The sequence below is a fragment of the Rattus norvegicus genome, chromosome 3, assembly GCF_036323735.1.
Source record: "Rattus norvegicus strain BN/NHsdMcwi chromosome 3, GRCr8, whole genome shotgun sequence".
In the NCBI taxonomy this organism is placed as follows: Eukaryota; Metazoa; Chordata; class Mammalia; order Rodentia; family Muridae; genus Rattus; species Rattus norvegicus.
The window spans coordinates 161,646,963-161,666,788 of NC_086021.1; positions in this window are offsets into that span (position 1 = coordinate 161,646,963).

Genomic DNA, 19,826 nt, shown 5'->3' on the forward strand with positions numbered 1-19,826 from the left:
GAGTCTAGGGATGAGCACAGAGTAGAGAAGAGCCGAAAAGAGGGAGCTGTGTTATTTACCCACTCACTGTGGGGAAGGACCTGGGATTTCCCTGTGCACAGTTTCTCCTGCAATGCACACGTTCAGGTGTGCACACGGCACATGTCTTAGGGTTTCTATCACTGTGATGAAACACCAAACCAGAAGCGACTTGAGGAGGGGTTTGTTTGGCCTACACATCCTGAGTCAGTCCATTGAGGGAAGCCAAGGCAGAAACTTAAACTAGGCAGGACCCTATCGGCAGGAGCTAATGCAGAAGCCGTGGAGGAGTGCTGCTTACTGTCCTGTTCCTTAACCACTTTCTTATAGAACCCAGGACCCAGTCTGGGGATGGCCCCAGCCACAGTGGACTGAGCCCTCTTCCAAGTATCACTAAGAAAATGTCCTACAGGCTTCCCTATTTTCTCTCAGTTGAGGTCCCCTCATCTCCGATGACTGTAGCTTGTGTCAAGTTGACATTAAAACTATCAAGGCAGTACATATACACGCAAATGCAAAGACTTCCACGCGTGAGCCTGAATATACCTTCAAGCGTGGCCCCATCTAGGAGGCAGCAGTATGAACTGGGTACCACAGACATGTAAGAAATACGCCAGCAGCAGTCGCCACTCTCACTGCTGTGCTAACCGCATTCCAGGTGTTGGAGGGCTTCATATTCTTAAGCCCCACATCAGCCCCATCCCATAGGGTGAGTTCCCATTGTACAGATGGGGAAATAAAGGTACGGATGGGAAAGGGTCTGCCCAAGGCCAAATAGTAATCAAGAACCTTCCCAAGTTCTCACATTGAAGACACGGATTTCACCTAGCCTGGCTGCCCCAGTATCCTTCCTATTCTCCATGTCACTCAGTTTTAGTTTATTAAGAACTTGCTAGGCAACTGGGTGTTGGTAGCTCATGCCACCATTCCCAGAACTTGGGAAGTAGAGGCAGGCAGATCTCTGAGTTCAAGGCCAGCATGGTCTATAGAGTGTGTTCCAGGACAGCCAGGGCTACACAGAGAAACTATCTTGGAAAATAAAAAGGGAAAAAAACAGACTTTTATAGGGACTAGGAATGTGGCTTAACAAAAAGTGCATGCTGACAGGAGCCTGATATATATCTGTCTCCTGAGAGGCTCAGCCAGAGTGAGACAAATACAGAGATGAATGCTAGCAACAAACCATTGAACTGGGAACGGGGTCCCCATTGGAGGAGTCAGAGAAAAGGTTGAAGGAGCTAAAGGGGCTTGCAACCCCATAAGAACAACAATACCAACAAAGCAGAGCTTCCGGGAACTAAACCACCATCCAAAGTGTACAGATGGACAGACCCATGGCTCCAGCTGCATGTGTAGCAGAGAATGGCCTTGTTGGACACCAATGGGAGGAGAAGCCCTTAGTCCTGCCAAGGCTGGACCCCCCAGTGTAGGGGAATGTCAGGGCAGGGAGGCAGAAAGGGGGGGTGGTTTGGGAGGGGGAACACCCTCATAGAAGAAGGGGGAGGAGGATGGGATAGGGGGCTTATGGTGGGGAAACTGGGAAAGGGAGTAACATTTGAAATGTAAATAAAAATATCCAAAAAAAAAAAAAAAAGATAAAGTACTTGTTTAACAAGTACAAAAGTACAAGGCCCTGTTAGTATTGTTTGTTTTTGTTATTATCTCGTTTTTGTATCAGTTCTTTGGGAATGTCACAGTATGTTTTTAGCATATTCACCCCTTGCCCTACTTCTGGATCTATCCTTCTTTTAGCCCATCTAGTCCAACTCGTGTTCCTCATATAATCTTAGACGCGTGGTCGTCCCCACCAGGGACCACACTGTTAAGGAAAATTGACTCTCCCTCTCCCAGCAGGTATCAACGGTCAGTACCTTCTCAGCTAGGGGTGGGGCTTGATGCCACCTCCCCTCCTACACTGAGAGTTTTGTCTGGGACAAGTTTGTCCAGGTGTCATGATTGCTGTGACAACCACTGTGAGCTCGTGTGCAGCTGCCCTGCTGCGTCTAGGAAACGAGTGCCTTGTCATTGGCCGTTGCCTTTGCTCTCACCGTCTTCCACTGCCTCTTCCACAATGGTCCCCGAGCCGTGGGAGGAGACGTGATGAAGATGCTCTACTTAGGACTGAGCATTGTGCAGTCTCTTATTCTCTGTGCCTTGACCAGTTGTGTCAGCTGCCATCTGTTGTGAATAGAAACTTCTCAGGCGAGGGTTGAGAAATGCACTAACCTATGTGTATAACAGTAAGCCATTAGCAGTCAATTTAATATTGTGCCTGTATAGCAGAGTAGCAGCCGTAGGTTTTCCCAGGGTCCATGACCACAGGTTGTTATATATAGACAGACAGACAGACAGACAGATAGATATTTTAGATAGATAGACAGACAGACAGATAGATATAGAGATAGATAGATAGATAGATAGATAGATAGATAGACATATATAAATAGATAGACAGATATAAATAGATAGATAGACAGATATAAATAGATAGATAGATAGACATATATAAATAGATAGATAGATAGAGACAGACAGACAGACAGACAGACATATATAGATATATCATTATGGCCTGATGATAGTGTTAGGTATGGGGTTCACCGTGCAGATCAGTACTTTAATCAGACAGTGGCTGGTTAGTCTCATGGGTGGGGGAGGGGAGCTGTCTGTAATCCAAATACCCAGGAGGTGGATGCTTCATGATCGAAGGGGTCTAGGCCAGCCTTAGCTACATGAGACTTTGTCTCAATAAATAAATAAACAAACAACAAGCAAACAGCTGGGTACAAGTGGTGCAGCCTTTAATCCCAGCACTCAAGAGGCAGAGGCTGGTGGATCTCTTGAGTTTGAGGCCAGCCTGATCTACATAATGAGTTCCAGGACAGCCAAGGCTATGCAGACCCTGTCTGGCAAAATGAAAAGAAAGAAAGAGAAAGGAAGAGGAAAACAAAAACAAAATTATAACAAGTTTATCTTTAAAATGTTTTTCCTTGAAGAAGCCCCTGTCTTCGGAACCTTAGCTTGCTTTACTTTGTTTGCTGTGCTGACTCAATCCTGAGGCTTCAAGCACGGCTGTACACACGGCCAGTGCTTTACCACTGAGCCACACCAGCCTTTAACTGACTTTGGCTTTTTCTCCCCCTAGACAGGGTTTTGCTAGCCACAGTTGTCTTTGAATCTGCTAGGTAGTAAGAAATGTCCTTCCTTTCTTCCTTCCTTCCTTCCTTCCTTCCTTCCTGTATTTATTTATTTGTTTAATGACCTTTTCTTTATTTCTTCCTTTATTTCCTCCCTCCCTCCCTCTCTCCCTTTCTCCCTTTCTCTCTCCCTTTCTCTCTCCCTTTCTCTCTCCCTTTCTCTCTCCCTTTCTCTCTCTCTCTCTCTCTCTCTCTCTCTCTCTCTCTCTCTCTCTCTCTCTTCTTTCTTTCTTTGGCAGGGTTTCTCTATCCAGCCCTGCCTGGCCTGGAACTTGCCACACAGTCCCAGCTGGCCTCCACTCACAAGAGATCTGCCCGCCTCTGCCTCCTGGGTTTAAGGTATGGACTACGACACCTAGCCAACCTCGTTCTTCAGATCTTAGCTGGCTTTTATGTGAGATTCTGTAATCGGGAAGCACATGTTCTATTAAACTAGAATGACCGTTCAGGCTGTGTGCGGTGGAACCTCTCATTCTAGCACTTGGAAGACAGACAGGAGAATGAAAGTTTAAAGCCAGCCTGGTCTATATAGCAAGTTGTTCTAGGCCAGCCAGGGAGACACCGGGAGATTCTATCACAGAAAAAACAAGGCGGGTGGGGGGGCGGGGGGAGTGAAAGAGGTGGAATTCACAGATTGGGATGATGCAAGGAAGGCACGGGCACCATAGAAACTACAAACAGTGAATTCGTCATTTCAAAGTTACTTCCCTAGATGGATGTGGAGGCTGAGGCAGGAAGACGTGGCACTGTAGCTTGGGCTACAGTGGGAGACCTTGCCATTAAAAAAAACAAACAAACAAAAAAAAAAAAATCAAGTTACTTTCCGTCATAAAGGTTACAGACACAGAGGGCTCACCAGCAGTGGCTGAACCGGTCTGCCGAGCGGTTGCTTCCATTTCTCCTCGTTTCTTGGACAGTCAGATAAACATCTCGACTTGCATTTTGCCAAATGAGCTTTCACTATCTTGGTCTAGTGCCAGAACTCAGGCCAAACCTGTGGCTGCCTATACTCTTTCCTCCCCGTTGTGCATGCCTTGGTGTTTCTGGCACACTTAAGGGTGCACGAATTTATAAGCGCTTGCGGCAGGATGCCTGGTGGAGAGAGGGAGACACGAGCTGAGAACCAGCTTATGAGCGGTTTCAAGCCTGTTTGTGTCAACTTGTGAACCTGTGCCCTTCTGCCTTCTTTCTGCTCTGTAGCGAGTATGTATGGAGTATCCATGTGTGTCTGTGTGCATGTATGTGTGTGTTTAAGTGTGCATACCTGTGCATGCATGTGCATGTATGTCTCTGTGTGCGAGTGTGCCTGTGTTTGTGTGTGTGCATGTGTGTCTGTGTATATGTGTCTGTGTGCATGTATGTATGTGTGTTTTGTGTGAGTGCACATGCATGTGCTTGTGTGTCTGTGTGTATGCATGTATGTATGTGTTTTGTGTGAGTGCACATGCTTGTATGTCTATGAGTATGCTTGTGTGAGTGTGCATGTGTGTCTCTGTGTTTTTGTGTGAGTGTGCTTGTGTGTGCATGTGGGTCTATATGTGTGCATGTGTGTGTTTTGTGTGATTGCATGTGCATGTGCTTGTGTGTCTGTATATGTGTGTGGGTCTTTTGTGTGTGTGTCTCTCTGTGTGGATGTGTATCTGTGTGTGCATATGTCTATGTGTATATGTGTGTACGTGTGTGTCTGTGTGTGCACGTGTCTATGTATATGTGTCTGCATATGTGTCTGTGTGTGCATGTGTGCCTGTGTCTTTATATGTGTCTCTCTGTGTGTGCATGTGTCTATGTATATACATCTGTGTGCTTCATTGTGTGCTTGCTTGTATGTGTCAGATCTGGATTTCGGGTCCTCATTTCTCTGTGCCTGAAGCCACTCCCCAGTTCTGGTTTTCTTGTTCCCTCACCCACCCCAACTCTCAAGTAGCCTTCCTCTTTCCTGTCCCAAGGGAAAACTCCAGAAATAGCAGAAACTGAACCGGCCTTACTGCCGCAGTGCTAGCCTTGTGTGGATTCTGTCAGTGGACTCGTTCTAATCATCTGTAAAGTGGGGGATTCATGGTCACCCGGCATTGTAGTCTGTGTATCTCCATCTCTTTCCCCATCATCAAACCAGTCACCCGTTCCACTCCCACCATAGTGACCACGTCTAGTTTCTAAGTCCAAGCCCTGCTTCTACCAGTTTGCTCACCAACTACTCGCTAATCACTCTGGAGCTACCTAGGACATATTTGAGGAGCAGTCAGAAAGAACCCCACCGGGAAATGTTCCACTGAGGTGTGGGACTACAGTTTGCTGTGATAGGCAGCCCCTGCAGTGGGGAATTGCAACTGAAAAAGTATGTGTATGGGTGGGAAACGGGTGTTTCTCCCTTTAAAGATTCTTGTTTCTGTCAGTGTTCTGTTTACACCACGCTTCACAGGATGGAAATGTTCTAAAAATAAGGGATTAAACAAGAGGACGAATCCCGGTACCTGGGATTTTAAAAGGCTCTTTCAGGGTTCACAGGGACCCCCTTCTCAGCCGCTGTGTGGTCTGGCCAGAGCCAGCCAAGTCCCCCACCCACCCACCTCCAGCCCTGCGCTTTCCCAGGATTCACATGGTAATGAAGGCATCCATCTTCCCACACACACACTCACGACCCTCCAGGCCACACAATGGCCCCAGCACAGTGGCCCCACCACCTGTTGGATTTTCCCAGGGAAGAGGAGGGGAGCCAACTGAGAGGAGGAGCCCCAGCTCCCAGCCCTTAACTCCCTGCTCCATAGACCCGGATCCTGAGAATCAACCAGCCAGAGCATGCTGCCCTTGGGCAAGCAGCCATTCTCCTCTGCACTGTTTCCTCCTGGGAAAATGGAGTTGATGCTGCACTAGTTGCTAGGCTCCCATAATAGCGATCTTTTAAAGTTTTTAATAGTTTAGTTAATTTTTTCTGAGTTCTTATCCAGCATGCACAAAAACCTTGGGTTCCAGCCCGAAAGAAAACTCCAGTCCTCGTGGCTTCTTGAGCACTTAGCTGGACTAAACTGGGCAGGAGGAATTTCCAAGTTCCTTATTGTCCTGTACACCCCCCACCACAACCCAACAAGTGGCACGATTGAGATCCCTCTCGAAAAGGGGGACACCCAGACCCAAGAAGATACGAGTCTCCCAAGCGGCAGAGCAGGGATATGAAGGCAGTTTTGCTCTCCCAGCCTGAAATCGGAAGCACGTTGGCTCATTATTGTCATTCTGAATATCAGTTAAGGAGTTAGGTCATGACCATGTCGTGTAAAAACCTTGAGGAAGCTAAGAAGGGAACGAAAGCTACTGTTACTCACCACCATCTTCACAAGACTTGGCCAAACCATGGCACACAGTAGGCTCTTAAAACTGAAGATCAAAACTAAGTCTAATGGACTTGCCCAGAATTTCTGCTCTCAAGATGCTAAGGCATACCGGTTATAATTTAATTGCTTTGTAAAGGGGGGGGAAGTATTTTTTAAATAGGATCTTAGGTACCCAAGCTGACCTTGAATTTGCTGTGTAACTAGGGATGACCTTGAATTCTGATCCTCCTGCCTCAACCTCCTGCGTGCTGGGATTGCAGAAGTGTTGCCGAGTTTATTTGATGCTAGAGATAGAGTTAGGAATTCCTGCATGCTAGACACACACAAACTGAGCTGCATCACCAGGATCATAACTTCCAAGTCCAGCCTGGACCCTGCCTAGGAAAAACAAAAGCACAACTGAAGAGGGAATGGACGGGATGCCCAGAAGATAAGCACACACACTACAGATGCTATGCCTGCCACAGATGACAAAGGTCTCCAGGAACTGAGAGCTCCATTGGCCAGGTCTCTAAGTGATGTTGAAGCCATTTTTCCTATTTGCTTTATAGCCTCCAGAAACTCAAAATACTCCTGAACTAAATGAATCCTCAAATGTGCAGTTCCACCTCAATATAAAGGAAGGATGGGGTGGGATATTTGCCAATCACAGCTAGAAACAGAATCAGAATCATTGTCCATTCCCATGGGATCTCGGGAATCACTGGCTTCCCAGCCCTCCGTTCCCCATGTAAAATAGCATCTTTACCCTTCCCAAACTCCTCCTGCCCACCCTCAAACATTCAAGCTAGTATCTCAGGGTGTTTGGGGCATAGAACTGAGAAAGGCTTCCATTCTGTTTAAAGCCAAAGCATTCTCAGTGTTCCACTGTGGCTGTGTGGTCATTTAGTCAGCACAAGACCAACAGTGCAGCACCACAGACAAGCAAAGGATGCAGAAACCTGGACAACACAACAAAAGGTGCATCTGACATCTGAGATATCCGTATAATCCCCATCCAAATCCCCACTGAAACAATTCGCCAAGCCAGGCGCATGGTGGCACATGCCTTTAATCCCACCCTTGGTGGATCTCTGAGGCCAGCCTGGTCTACAGAACGAGTTTCAAGACAGCCAGAGCTACACAGAGAAACCCTGCCTTGAAAAGAGAAGATGAAAAAGTAAACAAACAACTTGCCAGTGTCTCCATGGTTTTGCTGTTTTTGAGATAGGGTCTTAGACTGGTCTTAAACTCCCTCTGTAGGGAAGGCTTCAAATTCCTGATTCAGCTGCCTCTGCTTTTCAAGTGCTGAGATTTAAAATGTATTCCACCAGCTGTGCCCTAAAAAAATATGTTCTGCTGGTCATATAGCACACACCTTCAATACCAGCACTTAAGAGGCAGAGGCAGGGGGATCTCTGTGAATTTAAGGCTAGTCTGACCTGCCTACCCATTTTCATGCCACCCCGGAAAAACAAAGACACACGATCTACAGCTAGAAATGTGTTTCACTTGGTAAAGTGCTTGCCTAGATAGCTGGCACAAAGCCCTAGCTTCAGTCCCCGCATAATATAAACCAGGTATAGTGACACACATACATCTCTTATCTCAGTACTCAAAAGATGGAGACAGAAAAGGCCGCTGTGAGCCACATATTAAATTCAAGGCCAGCTGGAGCTACATAAGACCTTGTCAAAGAAAAGGGCTAGAGAGATGATTCAGTGGCTCGAAGTACTTGTTGCTCTTACCAAGGACCTAGCACCCACATGGTGGCTCACAATAGCCTGCCTCTACACACACACACACACACACACACACACACACACACACACACGCGCGCGCGCGCAAACACACCATACAGGGTGCACCTGAAATCTGAGTTATCACGTTTTTTTTTTTCCACATTTTTTAAAAAATCTAAATATAAAGGAAGAAAATTTGTTTTGGTTGGATGTACAGCTTGTAGCTCAGCGGTGAAGAAGCCCTTGCCTTGCAAGCGTGTACAAGAAAGGTCCTGGAGTATCATCCTAGCCTTGCTTAATAGACAGAGAGGTGGAGTGAGAGAAAGGGGGGGAGGAGGGAGGAAGTGGGGGGAACTTGAAAACTTTATTGCTATAAAAAAAAAAGAGAGAGAGAGTTGCAAGCTGGGGCATGGTGGCACACACCTTTAATCCCAGCACTCAGGAGGCAGAGGCAGGTGGATCTCTGTGAGCTCAAGTCCAGGCTGCTCTACATAGTGAGTTCCTGGACAGCCAGGGTTATGTAAAGAGACCCTGTCTCAAAAATAAAACAAACAAACAAACAAACAAACAAACAAATCCCGAACAAATAAATCAAAGCATAAGTCACTAAGATCCATACTGAACAATTCCATGTACATCAAGTATCCAGAGCACTCAGATGTTTAAAGACAGAAAAATAATAACAGGCCCAGGGGTGTGGGGCGGTGTTCTGTGGTGAGGAGTTCCTAATGGCTTCTCTGAAGTGATGGGGACGCTCCAGAACTGTCAGTAGTGATGGCCGAACGGCCCTGTAGGACACTAAACACTGAGCAGCAAGGCATTATTCTGACTTCTTTACGTTTTTATTTCATTAAATATTATTATTAGTGTGTACATTGTATGTGTTTGTGTTGAGTGTATGTGTCTTGTGTGCGTGTATGCCTGTGTGTGTTGTATGTGTTTGTGTGTGTTTGTGTATGTGTTGTGTGTATGTGTTTTGTGTGTCTGTGTATGTGGTGTGTGTGTGTATGGCGTGTGTATGTATATGTGTGTGTATGTGTTATGTCTGTGTATTGTTGTATCTGTGTTTGTATGTGTTGTGTATGTGTCTGTGTGTAAGCATTGTATGTATGTGTTATGTGTGTGTTGTGTGTATGTGTTTTGTGTGTCTATATTGTTGTGTATGTGTTTGTATGTGTTATGTGTGTGTTGTATATGTGTGTTATGTGTGTGTTGTGTGTGTTGTGGAGGAGGGTACACATGCCATGGCATGAGTGTGGCGGTCAGAGGACAACTCTCTGGAGTCATTATCGTCTCCCTCTGTCCTGTAAGCTCCCAGGATTAAAGTCAACAGCAAGTCCTTTGTGGCCTTTCATCTTATGGCATAAACCTGGGTTTTGAGGTCGTTTGCAGCACTGGAGATTGAACCAAGGATTGCATGAATTTGAGGCAAATACCAAACCCCAGCCCCAGCCCCAGCCCCAGCCCCAGCCCCAGCCCCAGCCCCAGCCCCAGCCTGCTGTATTCTTTTTCTGTTTGATGTTGGGTTGGTTCACACAGGTCTTACTGTTCTGGAACTCACTATGTAGACCAAGCTGACCTCAAACTCATAGAGATCCACCTGTATCTGCCTCTGCCTCTTGAAAGCTAGGGTTTTAAAAGGAATTCATCAGTACACCTGGATGTTTTCCTTTTTAAAAGACAACTTTTATTTTGAGTGTATATATGTGGTGTGCATTGGAACCCTGGAGCTGGGGTTACAAGTGGCTGTGAGCTGCCATGTGGATGCTGGGAACCTAACCTGAGTCCTTTACAAAAGCAACAATTGCTGTTAACCAGTGAGCCCCCTCTCCAACCTCCATAGTTTTCTTTTTTTAAGGCAGGATCTTGAAATGTAGCCCAGGCTGGCCTGAAAGCCTGAAGAACACTCTGTAGCGTAGGTAAGCCCAGTTTTCTATCCTCTTGTTTCTGCCTCCCAAACGCTGAAATTCCAGGCCCACACCCATGCTCCACTCTTCCCCATTCCCTCGTGACTACAACACCATGATTTGAGACATGCCCTGGCCGTGGCTGTGTGGCTTTTTCCAGCTGGCTGCCCTTCCCATACATACATTCTTTTCCCCCACATAAGACAAATTCCTGAAAGAAAGGTGCTGTCTCATGATATCCTAGAGCCACGAGGAATTCACAGTCCATTCAGCCATTCTTCCAGGGGCTGTTTATGAGGACTTGTTTCTAGTTGCTCTTTCAAACAAGCTGATACACACACTGCGGGTAACCTTCCTTCATGCTCTGCTGCCTGTCAGCTTCCTCTTCCCAGGAAACATAACGAACTGACCTGACTTTTTAAAAAAATGAATTTTAAAGTAGTTTTAGGCTCAAGGCCCTGGGTTCGGTCCCCAGCTCCGAAAAAAAGGGAAAAAAAAGTATTTTTAGTCGTGTGTGTGTGTGTGTGTGTGTGTGTGTGTGTGTGTAAGAGAGAGAGAGAGAGAGAGAGAGAGAGAGAGAGAGAGAGAGAGAAGACAATGGGGGGGGGGTGTCGGCTCAGTTCTCTTCTGCCTCATGTGAGTCCCTGGAACTGAGAGATGAGAATCAGTTCATGAAGCTGGGTAGCAGGTACCTTCGCTGCTGAACCTTCTCACAGGCTTAAACCGGCTTGAGATAGAGGCTGGTGCAACCCAGCCAGGCCCCAAACTTACTATGTAACTAAGAATGCCCTTAAGCTCCTGATCTTCTTCTCTCTATCCCCCCAGGACAGACAGACAACAACAGACAGACAGACAGACAGACAGACAGACAGATATAGAGAGATGGCAGTTAAGAGCATTTGTTGCTTACAGAGGACCTGGGTTTGGTTCCCAGTACCCATATGGAGACTTACAACCATTGATAACTCCAGAAAACTGGCCTCTTTGGGCACCAGGTACATACTCGGTACATATATATGTATGTATACATATATATACACATACGCAGGAAAGACACTCGTACAAATATAAATAAATAGATTCTTTTAAAGATTTATTTGTTTTACTTTATGTGAGTACACTGTCACTCTCTTCAGACACTCCAGAATAGGCACTGAATCCCATTACAGATGGTTGTGAGCCACCATGTGGTTGCTGGGACCTCTGGAAGAGCATTCAGTGCTCTTAACCGCTGAGCCATCTCTCCAGCTGCCCCTAGATTTTTAAAAAATAAAAATAGCATATTACCTTCTGGGAGCTGGGGGTGACAAGGTAGGGATATTCTGAATTCCAGACCAGCCTGGACTTTGTAGCAAGACTATCTCGCAATTAGTAAAATAGTAAGAATTGCTCTTATATAAGATAATGTTATGTATCTGTACTGCATGTGTCCTTGCCTCCAAAATAAAAGCTGCCCAGGATGTAGATTTGATTTGGTTCTGTTCCCTGTGATAACTCAGCACTGGCCAGAACTTGGCACATAGGGTCCTCCTGTAGGAGGTTTTGAGCTGTGCTGTGGCCATGATGGTACAGTTGCACCCACAGACTCCTGTGCTACTGTACACCAGGGTAGGACGGTGGTGCAGGGTGTGGTGCAGTGGACCCAGGTTGAGACCCAGCATCACATCAGCCGTGAGACCAAGACCTCCATCCCTGGCTTCCCAGGCTCTCCCCTGCGGCCACGAGGGAAGGATGCAGGAAACTGGCCTGTCGGTTTTTCCCAGGCCCCCGCCTCACTCTTGCGAACATCTGGTCACAAACATCTGCCCTTCGCCTTTGTCGCACAGCCGGGGCCAGCCTCGCACCCATCTGCCGCCGCCCCCGGCGCCCGCCCCATCTGTGCCCTGCCTCTCCTGAGCCGCGGGCCGGTTCCCACGGTCCAGCGCGCTCAGTCCGGGCGCCCATCTGCCGGGGCGGGTGCCCTGGCGGGGGATGCTTTCGGGAACTGCGCGCGCGGAACAAAACCCGGTGCTAGCCTCTTCCAGGCGGGGTCCTACTCCGTCCCACATCGCTGCAGGAGCAGCTCAGGCCAAGGTCCACGCCCAGCTCTGCCTCAGTTCGAAACACTGCAGACTTGCAGGAGACATTAGCCTTGGTTGTAGGTTTTTGTAGTTGTTGTTTTGGGGAGAGGCATGGGGGAGGGGTGCCAATAGCTTGTCCTGCATTGGGTCTCTCTCCCACCAGGGCTTTGGCATTAGTATTTGCTACCTTAGTAGCTGGGATAATCTTGAACTTTCATCCTCCTTCCTCTTCCTCCCAAGTGCTGGCTGTACACATGTACCACCAAGTCATGTGTTGGGGGGTCAAACCCAGGTCCTCCTGAGTGTAAGGCAAGCACTCTTAATTTAGCTACATCCCTAACCACCTCATACTTTCCCTCCCTACCCACCTCTCTCTTTTTCAAGACAGAGTTTCAGGGTTTCTTCCCTTAGTCCTGGCTGTCCTGGAACTCACTCTGTAGACCAGGCTGTCCTGGAACTCATTGAGATCCATCTTCCTCTTGTCCTGAGTGCTGGGGTTAAAGGCGTGTAACACCACACCTGTCCCTTGCTTCTATTTTTATTACTCCCCATGCCCCTTTCTTTAGAGCAGTGGTTATCAGCCTTCCTAATGCTTTAAATATAATTTTTCACGTTTTAGTGATCTCTAACTACAAAATTCTTTTCATTGCTACAGCATAACTGTAATTTTGCTAGTGTTATGAATCATAATATAAGTATCTGGTTTCCAATGGTCTAAGGTGACCCCTGTGAAAGGGTCGTTTGACCCCCCCACCCTCGGGGGCATGACCCCCACGTTGAGAATCACTGCTTTAGATTTTGCTGCACATAAACATACTGGCACTTTTCATTAGATTTGTTTGAGTTTTCAAGACAGGATTTTTCTGTGTAGCCTTGGCTGTCCTGGAACTTGCTCTGTAGACCAGGCTGGCCTCAAGCTCAGAGATCCGCCTGTCTCTGCATTAAAGACAGGAGCCACTACTGCCAGGCTGCTCATGAGGATTTTAATGTGTTTGTTTTCTCTTTTATTCTCCGTTCGCCTGAGCAGGAGTCGGTCATGCATCTGCGGAGTGCTCCCGTCCCCTCCAGCTCACTCTGATGAAGTGTTGCACAGTTGGCCATTGTCACTTTAGTTCTGTTCTGTGAGGACAAGGCGCTTTCCTTTTGAGGCTGCCAGGACAGTGCTGTGGGGCCCAGCCCACATCTGCAGCGTGTTGTGTGCAAGACACTCTGGGTTTGTCCGTGGGAGTGAGAGCAAGCCTCTGGGTCACTGGGTGTTTGAATGTTCACTTTTACTCCTCTTGCCACACAGAGCTCTGAGCCATCCTACCAGTTTCCGCACCCACCTGCAGAGGACTAGAGGTCTCCTCCCACACCAGCACCAGCATTTTAAATTACCCGACTGGAAAGGGCTTTGCAGTGTGATGGGCCATTGTCTCCTGCAAACATGTCTGCACGCTCAGCAGATGTCAGAGCTAGAAAAACCTGTCTTAGCAGGGCAGTAGTCTCCTCTGACAGGAAGACCCCCTTGACTTCCCTAACAGTCTTCTGTGGGTTGTCTCCCATCCCTGTGTCTTCACAGCTCTGGGAATTGGGAGATGCTGGCCTCATTATGGTCCAGCTGTCCCACCAGACTACGAGTTCCCTAGGTAGGCAGCAGTTTGGGGGCTCCTGAATTAACTGTGAAGGGTACACGGGCACCGCAGATAGTGATCTTGCAGGACGTTCCGCTAGCCAGAATATAGAGCTTTCATTAGTCTACTGACTGTGCCTTTGAGGTGACAATGGCTGGCTACAGATAGCATCTGTGTGTCCCTAGCAAAGTGTTCCCATTTGGTTACTCCAGTTGAACGAATGGGGCTCCCTAAAGTCACTCCCTGTAGTGCAAGTGTGAGCCGCTCTATATGAAGAAAATGGCCATTGTGGAGCCTCTAAGAGAGACAGTGTGGTCTGGGAACAATTAGAACAGTTTCTAAAGAAGGCCGCCTTTCCTAAAGACTGTTCCAAGCTCTTCACTGGCCTTATCAACTCACCCTCACAGAGGTGGGAGCACTGCTGTCCTCACAGAGGTGGGAGCACTGCTGTCCTCACAGAGGTGGGAGCACTGCTGTCCTCACAGAGGTGGGAGCACTGCTGTCCTCACAGAGGTGGGAGCACTGCTGTCCTCACAGAGGTGGGAGCACTGCTGTCCTCACAGAGGTGGGAGCACTGCTGTCCTCACAGAGGTGGGAGCACTGCTGTCCTCACAGAGGTGGGAGCACTGCTGTCCTCATAGAGGTGGGAGCACTGCTGTCCTCACAGAGGTGGGAGCACTGCTGTCCTCATAGAGATGGGAGCACTGCTGTCCTCACAGAGGTGGGAGCACTGCTGTCCTCACAGAGGTGGGAGCACTACCTTCCTGACTCTCACAGATAACAACACAGAGACACAAAGAAATTAAATGGCTCAGTCCCTCGGATTGAAAGGAGTGGAGCCAAATGGCCTCTTGGAGCCTCTGAGACACCCTGGAAAAGGTCCCTTTCATTCTTATGTGTTCCTGGATGACCTCCTCATTGTTTTTGTTTGTTTGCTTTTGTTTTTTGTGGTGTTGGTGTTTGAGACGAGCTCTCAAATTTCTGTCCAATTCTAAGCTGGCTAGAACTCACTATGTAGCCCAGGCTAGTCTTGAACTAAAGATAACCCTCTTGACTCAGCTGCTCGAGAGCTAGAATTTCAGGTGTGAACCATCAAACCCAGCTTCCTGGGTGTCTTAACTTCCTTTCAACCTGCACATCACTACTCTGACCTCGGTAAAAACCATAATGAGACTTTTAAAAAGAAAAGTAGGAAAGGCAGGGTGGTGACTCACACAGTGTGTGAATCCAGCTGTCCTTCCTTGGGGCCTGAGATGTCAACCCCAGTGACAGGATACTCAGGGTTGGGTGGAGCAGGGCAGGAAGGGGGTGCTCGAGGCTTTGAAGGATGGGCAGGGAGCTGGGTGGGGTCCTATGAGAGTCTCAACCTCAGCTGCTCCCCTGGTTCCAGGCCCTGGAGCAGTAGGAGAGGGAGCCCAGGTGTATGGGAAGTAGGTGAGTCAAAGAAAGGCCAGGTCATGTGCCAGGGAGGAAGGGAGGGGCGCAGCTTCCAGGAGGGGATCTCTGGAGTCTCCTGTCCGGTCCCAGAGGGTGCAAGCAAAAAGTCACTGAGGCCCCACCCAGAGGTCTCTTGGGCAATCATCTCCTTGTCCCGTCCTCCAACCTCTGCTGGGCTTTGCTTAGGCTGGACCTGCCAGCCTCGGAGTAAGCATGCCAAGGTCAGGCAAACTCCCACACCTCAGTCCTGGGAAAGGGCTAGGCCTGTATGCGTGGGCGTGGGACTCCTGAGGTCAGGATAAGAACGGCTGTGTGTCTGTGGGACTAATGTAGCCTGCTGAAGTGGATATTCGTGTTGAGGACCCAGGGGCGGTGTACAATTAAACACACCGGGCTGGGTGACGGCATTGTGTCTTGGTGGGACTTTGGCTTGTTTTAATTTTAAACTCCATAGAATCTGCCGTCTGTTGTTGTTTTGAGACAGATCCTCCTGCTTCTGTCTCCCAAGTAGTTGGGATCCTAGTTGCATGGTATCACCCAACATGGAGTCTTCATCCTGGCAGAAATTGACAGTGACTGGGCATAAGCATTGCGATTGATGATGCCTAGAAGAGAAGTTTTTGTCACAGCTAGCTCGGTGTATCTGAGAGGTTTTCGGTTTTTTTGTTTTTGGGGTTTTTTTTTAATGTTTTCATTTGAGCTTTGGCGTTAGTTAGTTAGTTAGTTAGTTTTGGACAGGCTCTTACTTTGCATGTAGCCCCTGTTGGCCTGGGACTTACTAGGCAGGCCTTGGAGATTTTCGGTGATGGTCCTGGGTTATGAGGCCTATGCTCGGCTTGCTTTGGTTTGCTCTGTGTGGTGTTCAGGATGGAACCCAGGGCCTCCAGCATGCTCTGCCCCAAGCTACACTGCAGTCTGTGGATGGTGCTTTGGTATGAACGGTCCTGCCCAGTTTGGGAGTGTGTGTTACCTTGGTGGTTCCAGTACAGGGGAGGAGGGTGTGTGTTAGTTGGTTCAGTTCCTGGGATGGCTGCATGTGCTATGTGAGTGGCTGGGATGAGGAAGATCATTCTGTGGTTTGATGTGTGGCCTCCTTTAGTGTCTTTTCCAGTGTATTGGCTTTGTGCAGATTTGGTGTATGTACATACATGTTAACGTATGTTAATGTGCATCTTAGCGGGTTGCTCCTTTGCTCATATGTAAGAGCATGCTGCTACCATGCTGGTTGTGTCTGATGCACAGGCCTGTGGTGCTGGATCAGCACGCCCATATCCTCTGTGCGGGTGTATACAGCAGTGTGCCGCCTTAAGGTTTGGTAGCTTAAGATATGAGCTCCCTGGCAAGGGTTCTGCCTTTCTCCTGGCCTTCGGAGACTGGGGGATGGGGGCAGCAGCCCTTTGTCCAGACACAGGAAGGCCCCACCCCTTCATCTGCAGGGACTCTGGGCAGGCCCAGACTGCCAGGCTCCAAGCTCCCTCCCATTGTTCTGGGGCCTCTTCTGAAAACTGGGTGGAAGGCAAAAGGTGGGTCCAGGCCTAGGCCATCACACTCCCTAGAATCACCAGGAAAGCAGCCTGGAACCTTCACAGTGAGGCTGGCTATAGGTCCATTGTGCAGATGGAGAAGTTGAGTCCAGAGCAGGCAGGGATGATTCCATGAGTGGGAAGGCCAGAAAGCCTTTACACCCGTCTTGTGCCAAACCCCAACCCCAGCCTCCTGCCGGATCTGGAGTCTTGATAAATGAGACCCCAAAAAGATACAACCGTTTTTTGCTGGCTCCCATTTGAGAACACTTCTTGCAGGTTAAACATTAACCGTAACTCTGGGTTAAGTTCAGCTTTTAAGTGTCTCTTGTTACTATGTTATCCTTGTTTATTTAGTGTGCGTGTGGTGGTGTGGAGGAGTGTTGTCATAGCACTCATGTGGAGGGCACAGAACGGCTTGTAAGAGTTGGCTCTCTCCTCTGATCATTTGGGTAGATCACAAGAATAGGTCCTCGGGTTGTCAGGCCTGGCCTCAGCACCTTTCCCACTGTGCTATTGCATAGCTCCAAATTCCACTTTTATTCTCATTTTGTAAATGAGGAAACTGGGGACTTAGAGGAACAATTCGTTAGTTAACCAAAATTATCTAAAAATTATTCAGCTTCAAAGCATTATGCTGTGTGACTTTGAGCAAATTGTTAACCTTTTCTGAGCTCACCAACCCTGCTCCCCACCCTCCTCAAGAGGGTCGTACTCTGCAATCCAAGATGACCTCAAACCTCAGTTCTCCAGCTGCCTTACCTGAAATCTGGGGTAACAGGTTTAGCATGCCCCGTAAATTTTACTCACTTTCTAGAGCTCCCAGCCCCACGGAAGGAGGATGGGACTAGGACATGGGTAACAGAGCACAAGACAAAGATCACTTTAGATAGTAAAAGAAAATAGCCAAGGGTCTTCTGAGGTTTCCAGTAAGGAGGGGACCTTTGACCTGGGACCTCAGGGTGACAAACTAGCAGAGATTTGGTTGGTAAGTGATCTAGGCTGAGGGCACATCCAGGGCAAGGGCCCAGAGGCCGGATGGAACTGGTTAGAGGAAGTCAAGGGGCTGGAAAGAGAACCGGGAGGACAGGACATGGGGTGGGCTGGGAGGGTGGTGAGTAAAGGGGAGGAGTTTGGGTTGTGTTCTCAAGGAGATGGGCACAGATACAGTGTTTGGCCAGGCCAGAGTCCTGGGGTGGAATGGGGGTTGCTCTCTGGTTACAATCAGAGGTGGGGACAGTCAGAGCCCAAGGTCTTTCCCCAAAGCTCCCTCAGTCCCAGCCCAGAGGCGCCGGCCTGGCTGCTGGAAGACTTCACTGTGGGCACATCTGGGGAGCAGCTGCAGGGCCAGGGCCAGAGTAGATCACGTGGTACCAACAGGCCCGCCCTGGAACCTACAGAGCCAAGACTCTGGGAAAGGGCAGTTGAAGAGTATCTGGAAGTGCGCATGTCCACTGAGACATGCTCTGCAGTGTGGACTTAGATGCAAGGTCTTCCCACCACAACACAGGGAGACAACACCACCTCCACACTGTGTGATCTGAAGGCATTCCTTATATAGAGCAGGCGAGAAATGACTGCTACCTCCGGGGGCTGCTGATTCGTCATTCAGAGACTATTCCCTGTGCCTCTATGTTGGGACAGGCCTTGGGAAGCACACCGAGCTACCGGCTGGGTGGAGGACCTGAGCGCCTGCTTCTGGAGCTCAGGCTTGGGCTAGTGCTTAGAACTATAAGTGATACTGAGGGAGGGAGCACTAAGTCACTCTGGGCTATTTGCATGACAGACAGCGACAGGAATCAGACTGAAGAAGCTTTCCCTAGCAGGTGTGACTGCACACCTGCAGCCCTCCCTAGAATAGTGCCATGCCCTCATTCAGTACATTTCTCCTGTGCCTCTCCGTAGAGCACACAGAGACTAAGTTTTCATCTTGGTTGTCAACTTGACTGGATTTAGAATTGCTTAAGAGACACACCTCTGGGCATGTCCCTGAGAGCCATTTCAAAAACCTTGAGCTGGGAAGATCCAGGGTCCCAGACTGAATACAAAGAGGCAAGTGAGAGGTTGAACTATGCAGCAGCAAGGTCCCTCTGCGCTTCGTGACTGGATACAATGTGTCCAGCTTTCACATTTACTCTGTGGTGCCTTTCCCACTCATAACCTCTGGCCAAAAGAAACCAGTCCTTCCCCAAGCTGTTTTGTTAGATACTCTGTCACAGCCCTGAGAAAAGTAACTAATGCAATAAACCACCCCAGCCAAGAACCTTCAACCAAATAAGCCACAGTGACAGGCACCTATATTCCCAGCAAAGGCCACTTTGAAAGTCTCAGTGTAGTGACAGTCATCTGTAGTCCCAGCTACTCCAAAAGAAAGTTTAAGATCAACTTGGATCACACTTCCAAAACAAACAAAAAAAACCAAACAAAAACAAAAAACAAACAAAAAAGTGTGTGTGTGTGTGTGCGTGCATGTGTGCATATGTGCATGCGTGTGCGAGCAGCATGCTGGGAATAAAGATAAAGAGATGGCTGCTCTTCCAGGGGGTCATATTCAATTCCCAGCATCTACATGGTGGCTCACAACTTTCTGTAACTCCAGTTCCAGAAAATCTGACACCCTCTTCTAGCCTCAGAGGACACAGGCACCAGGGACCCACAGGGTTCACAGACATGCAGGCAGGCAAAAAAAAAAAAAAGAATCCGTATTTTATGTGAAATAGAAAACAGAGGAAGGCTGGGGTTGTAGCTCACACGGTAGAGAGCTTCTCTGGTATGGACAAAGCTGTGGATTTTATCCCCAGCATCACGTAAAGCAGGCTTGGTGGTACATAGCTATAATCCCAGAGCTCAGGAAGATCAGAAGTTAAGGCTACATAGTTAGATGGAGTCCAGCCTGGGCAAGTAAGACCCTGTCTCATGAAGAAAAAGAACAGAAGAGAACTCCTCTTGCTGTCTCTAGGGCATCTAGTAAGGTGAGTTGATTTTGTGGTCCTGCTGGGCGAGTAGGCAAGCAGGGAACAGGGA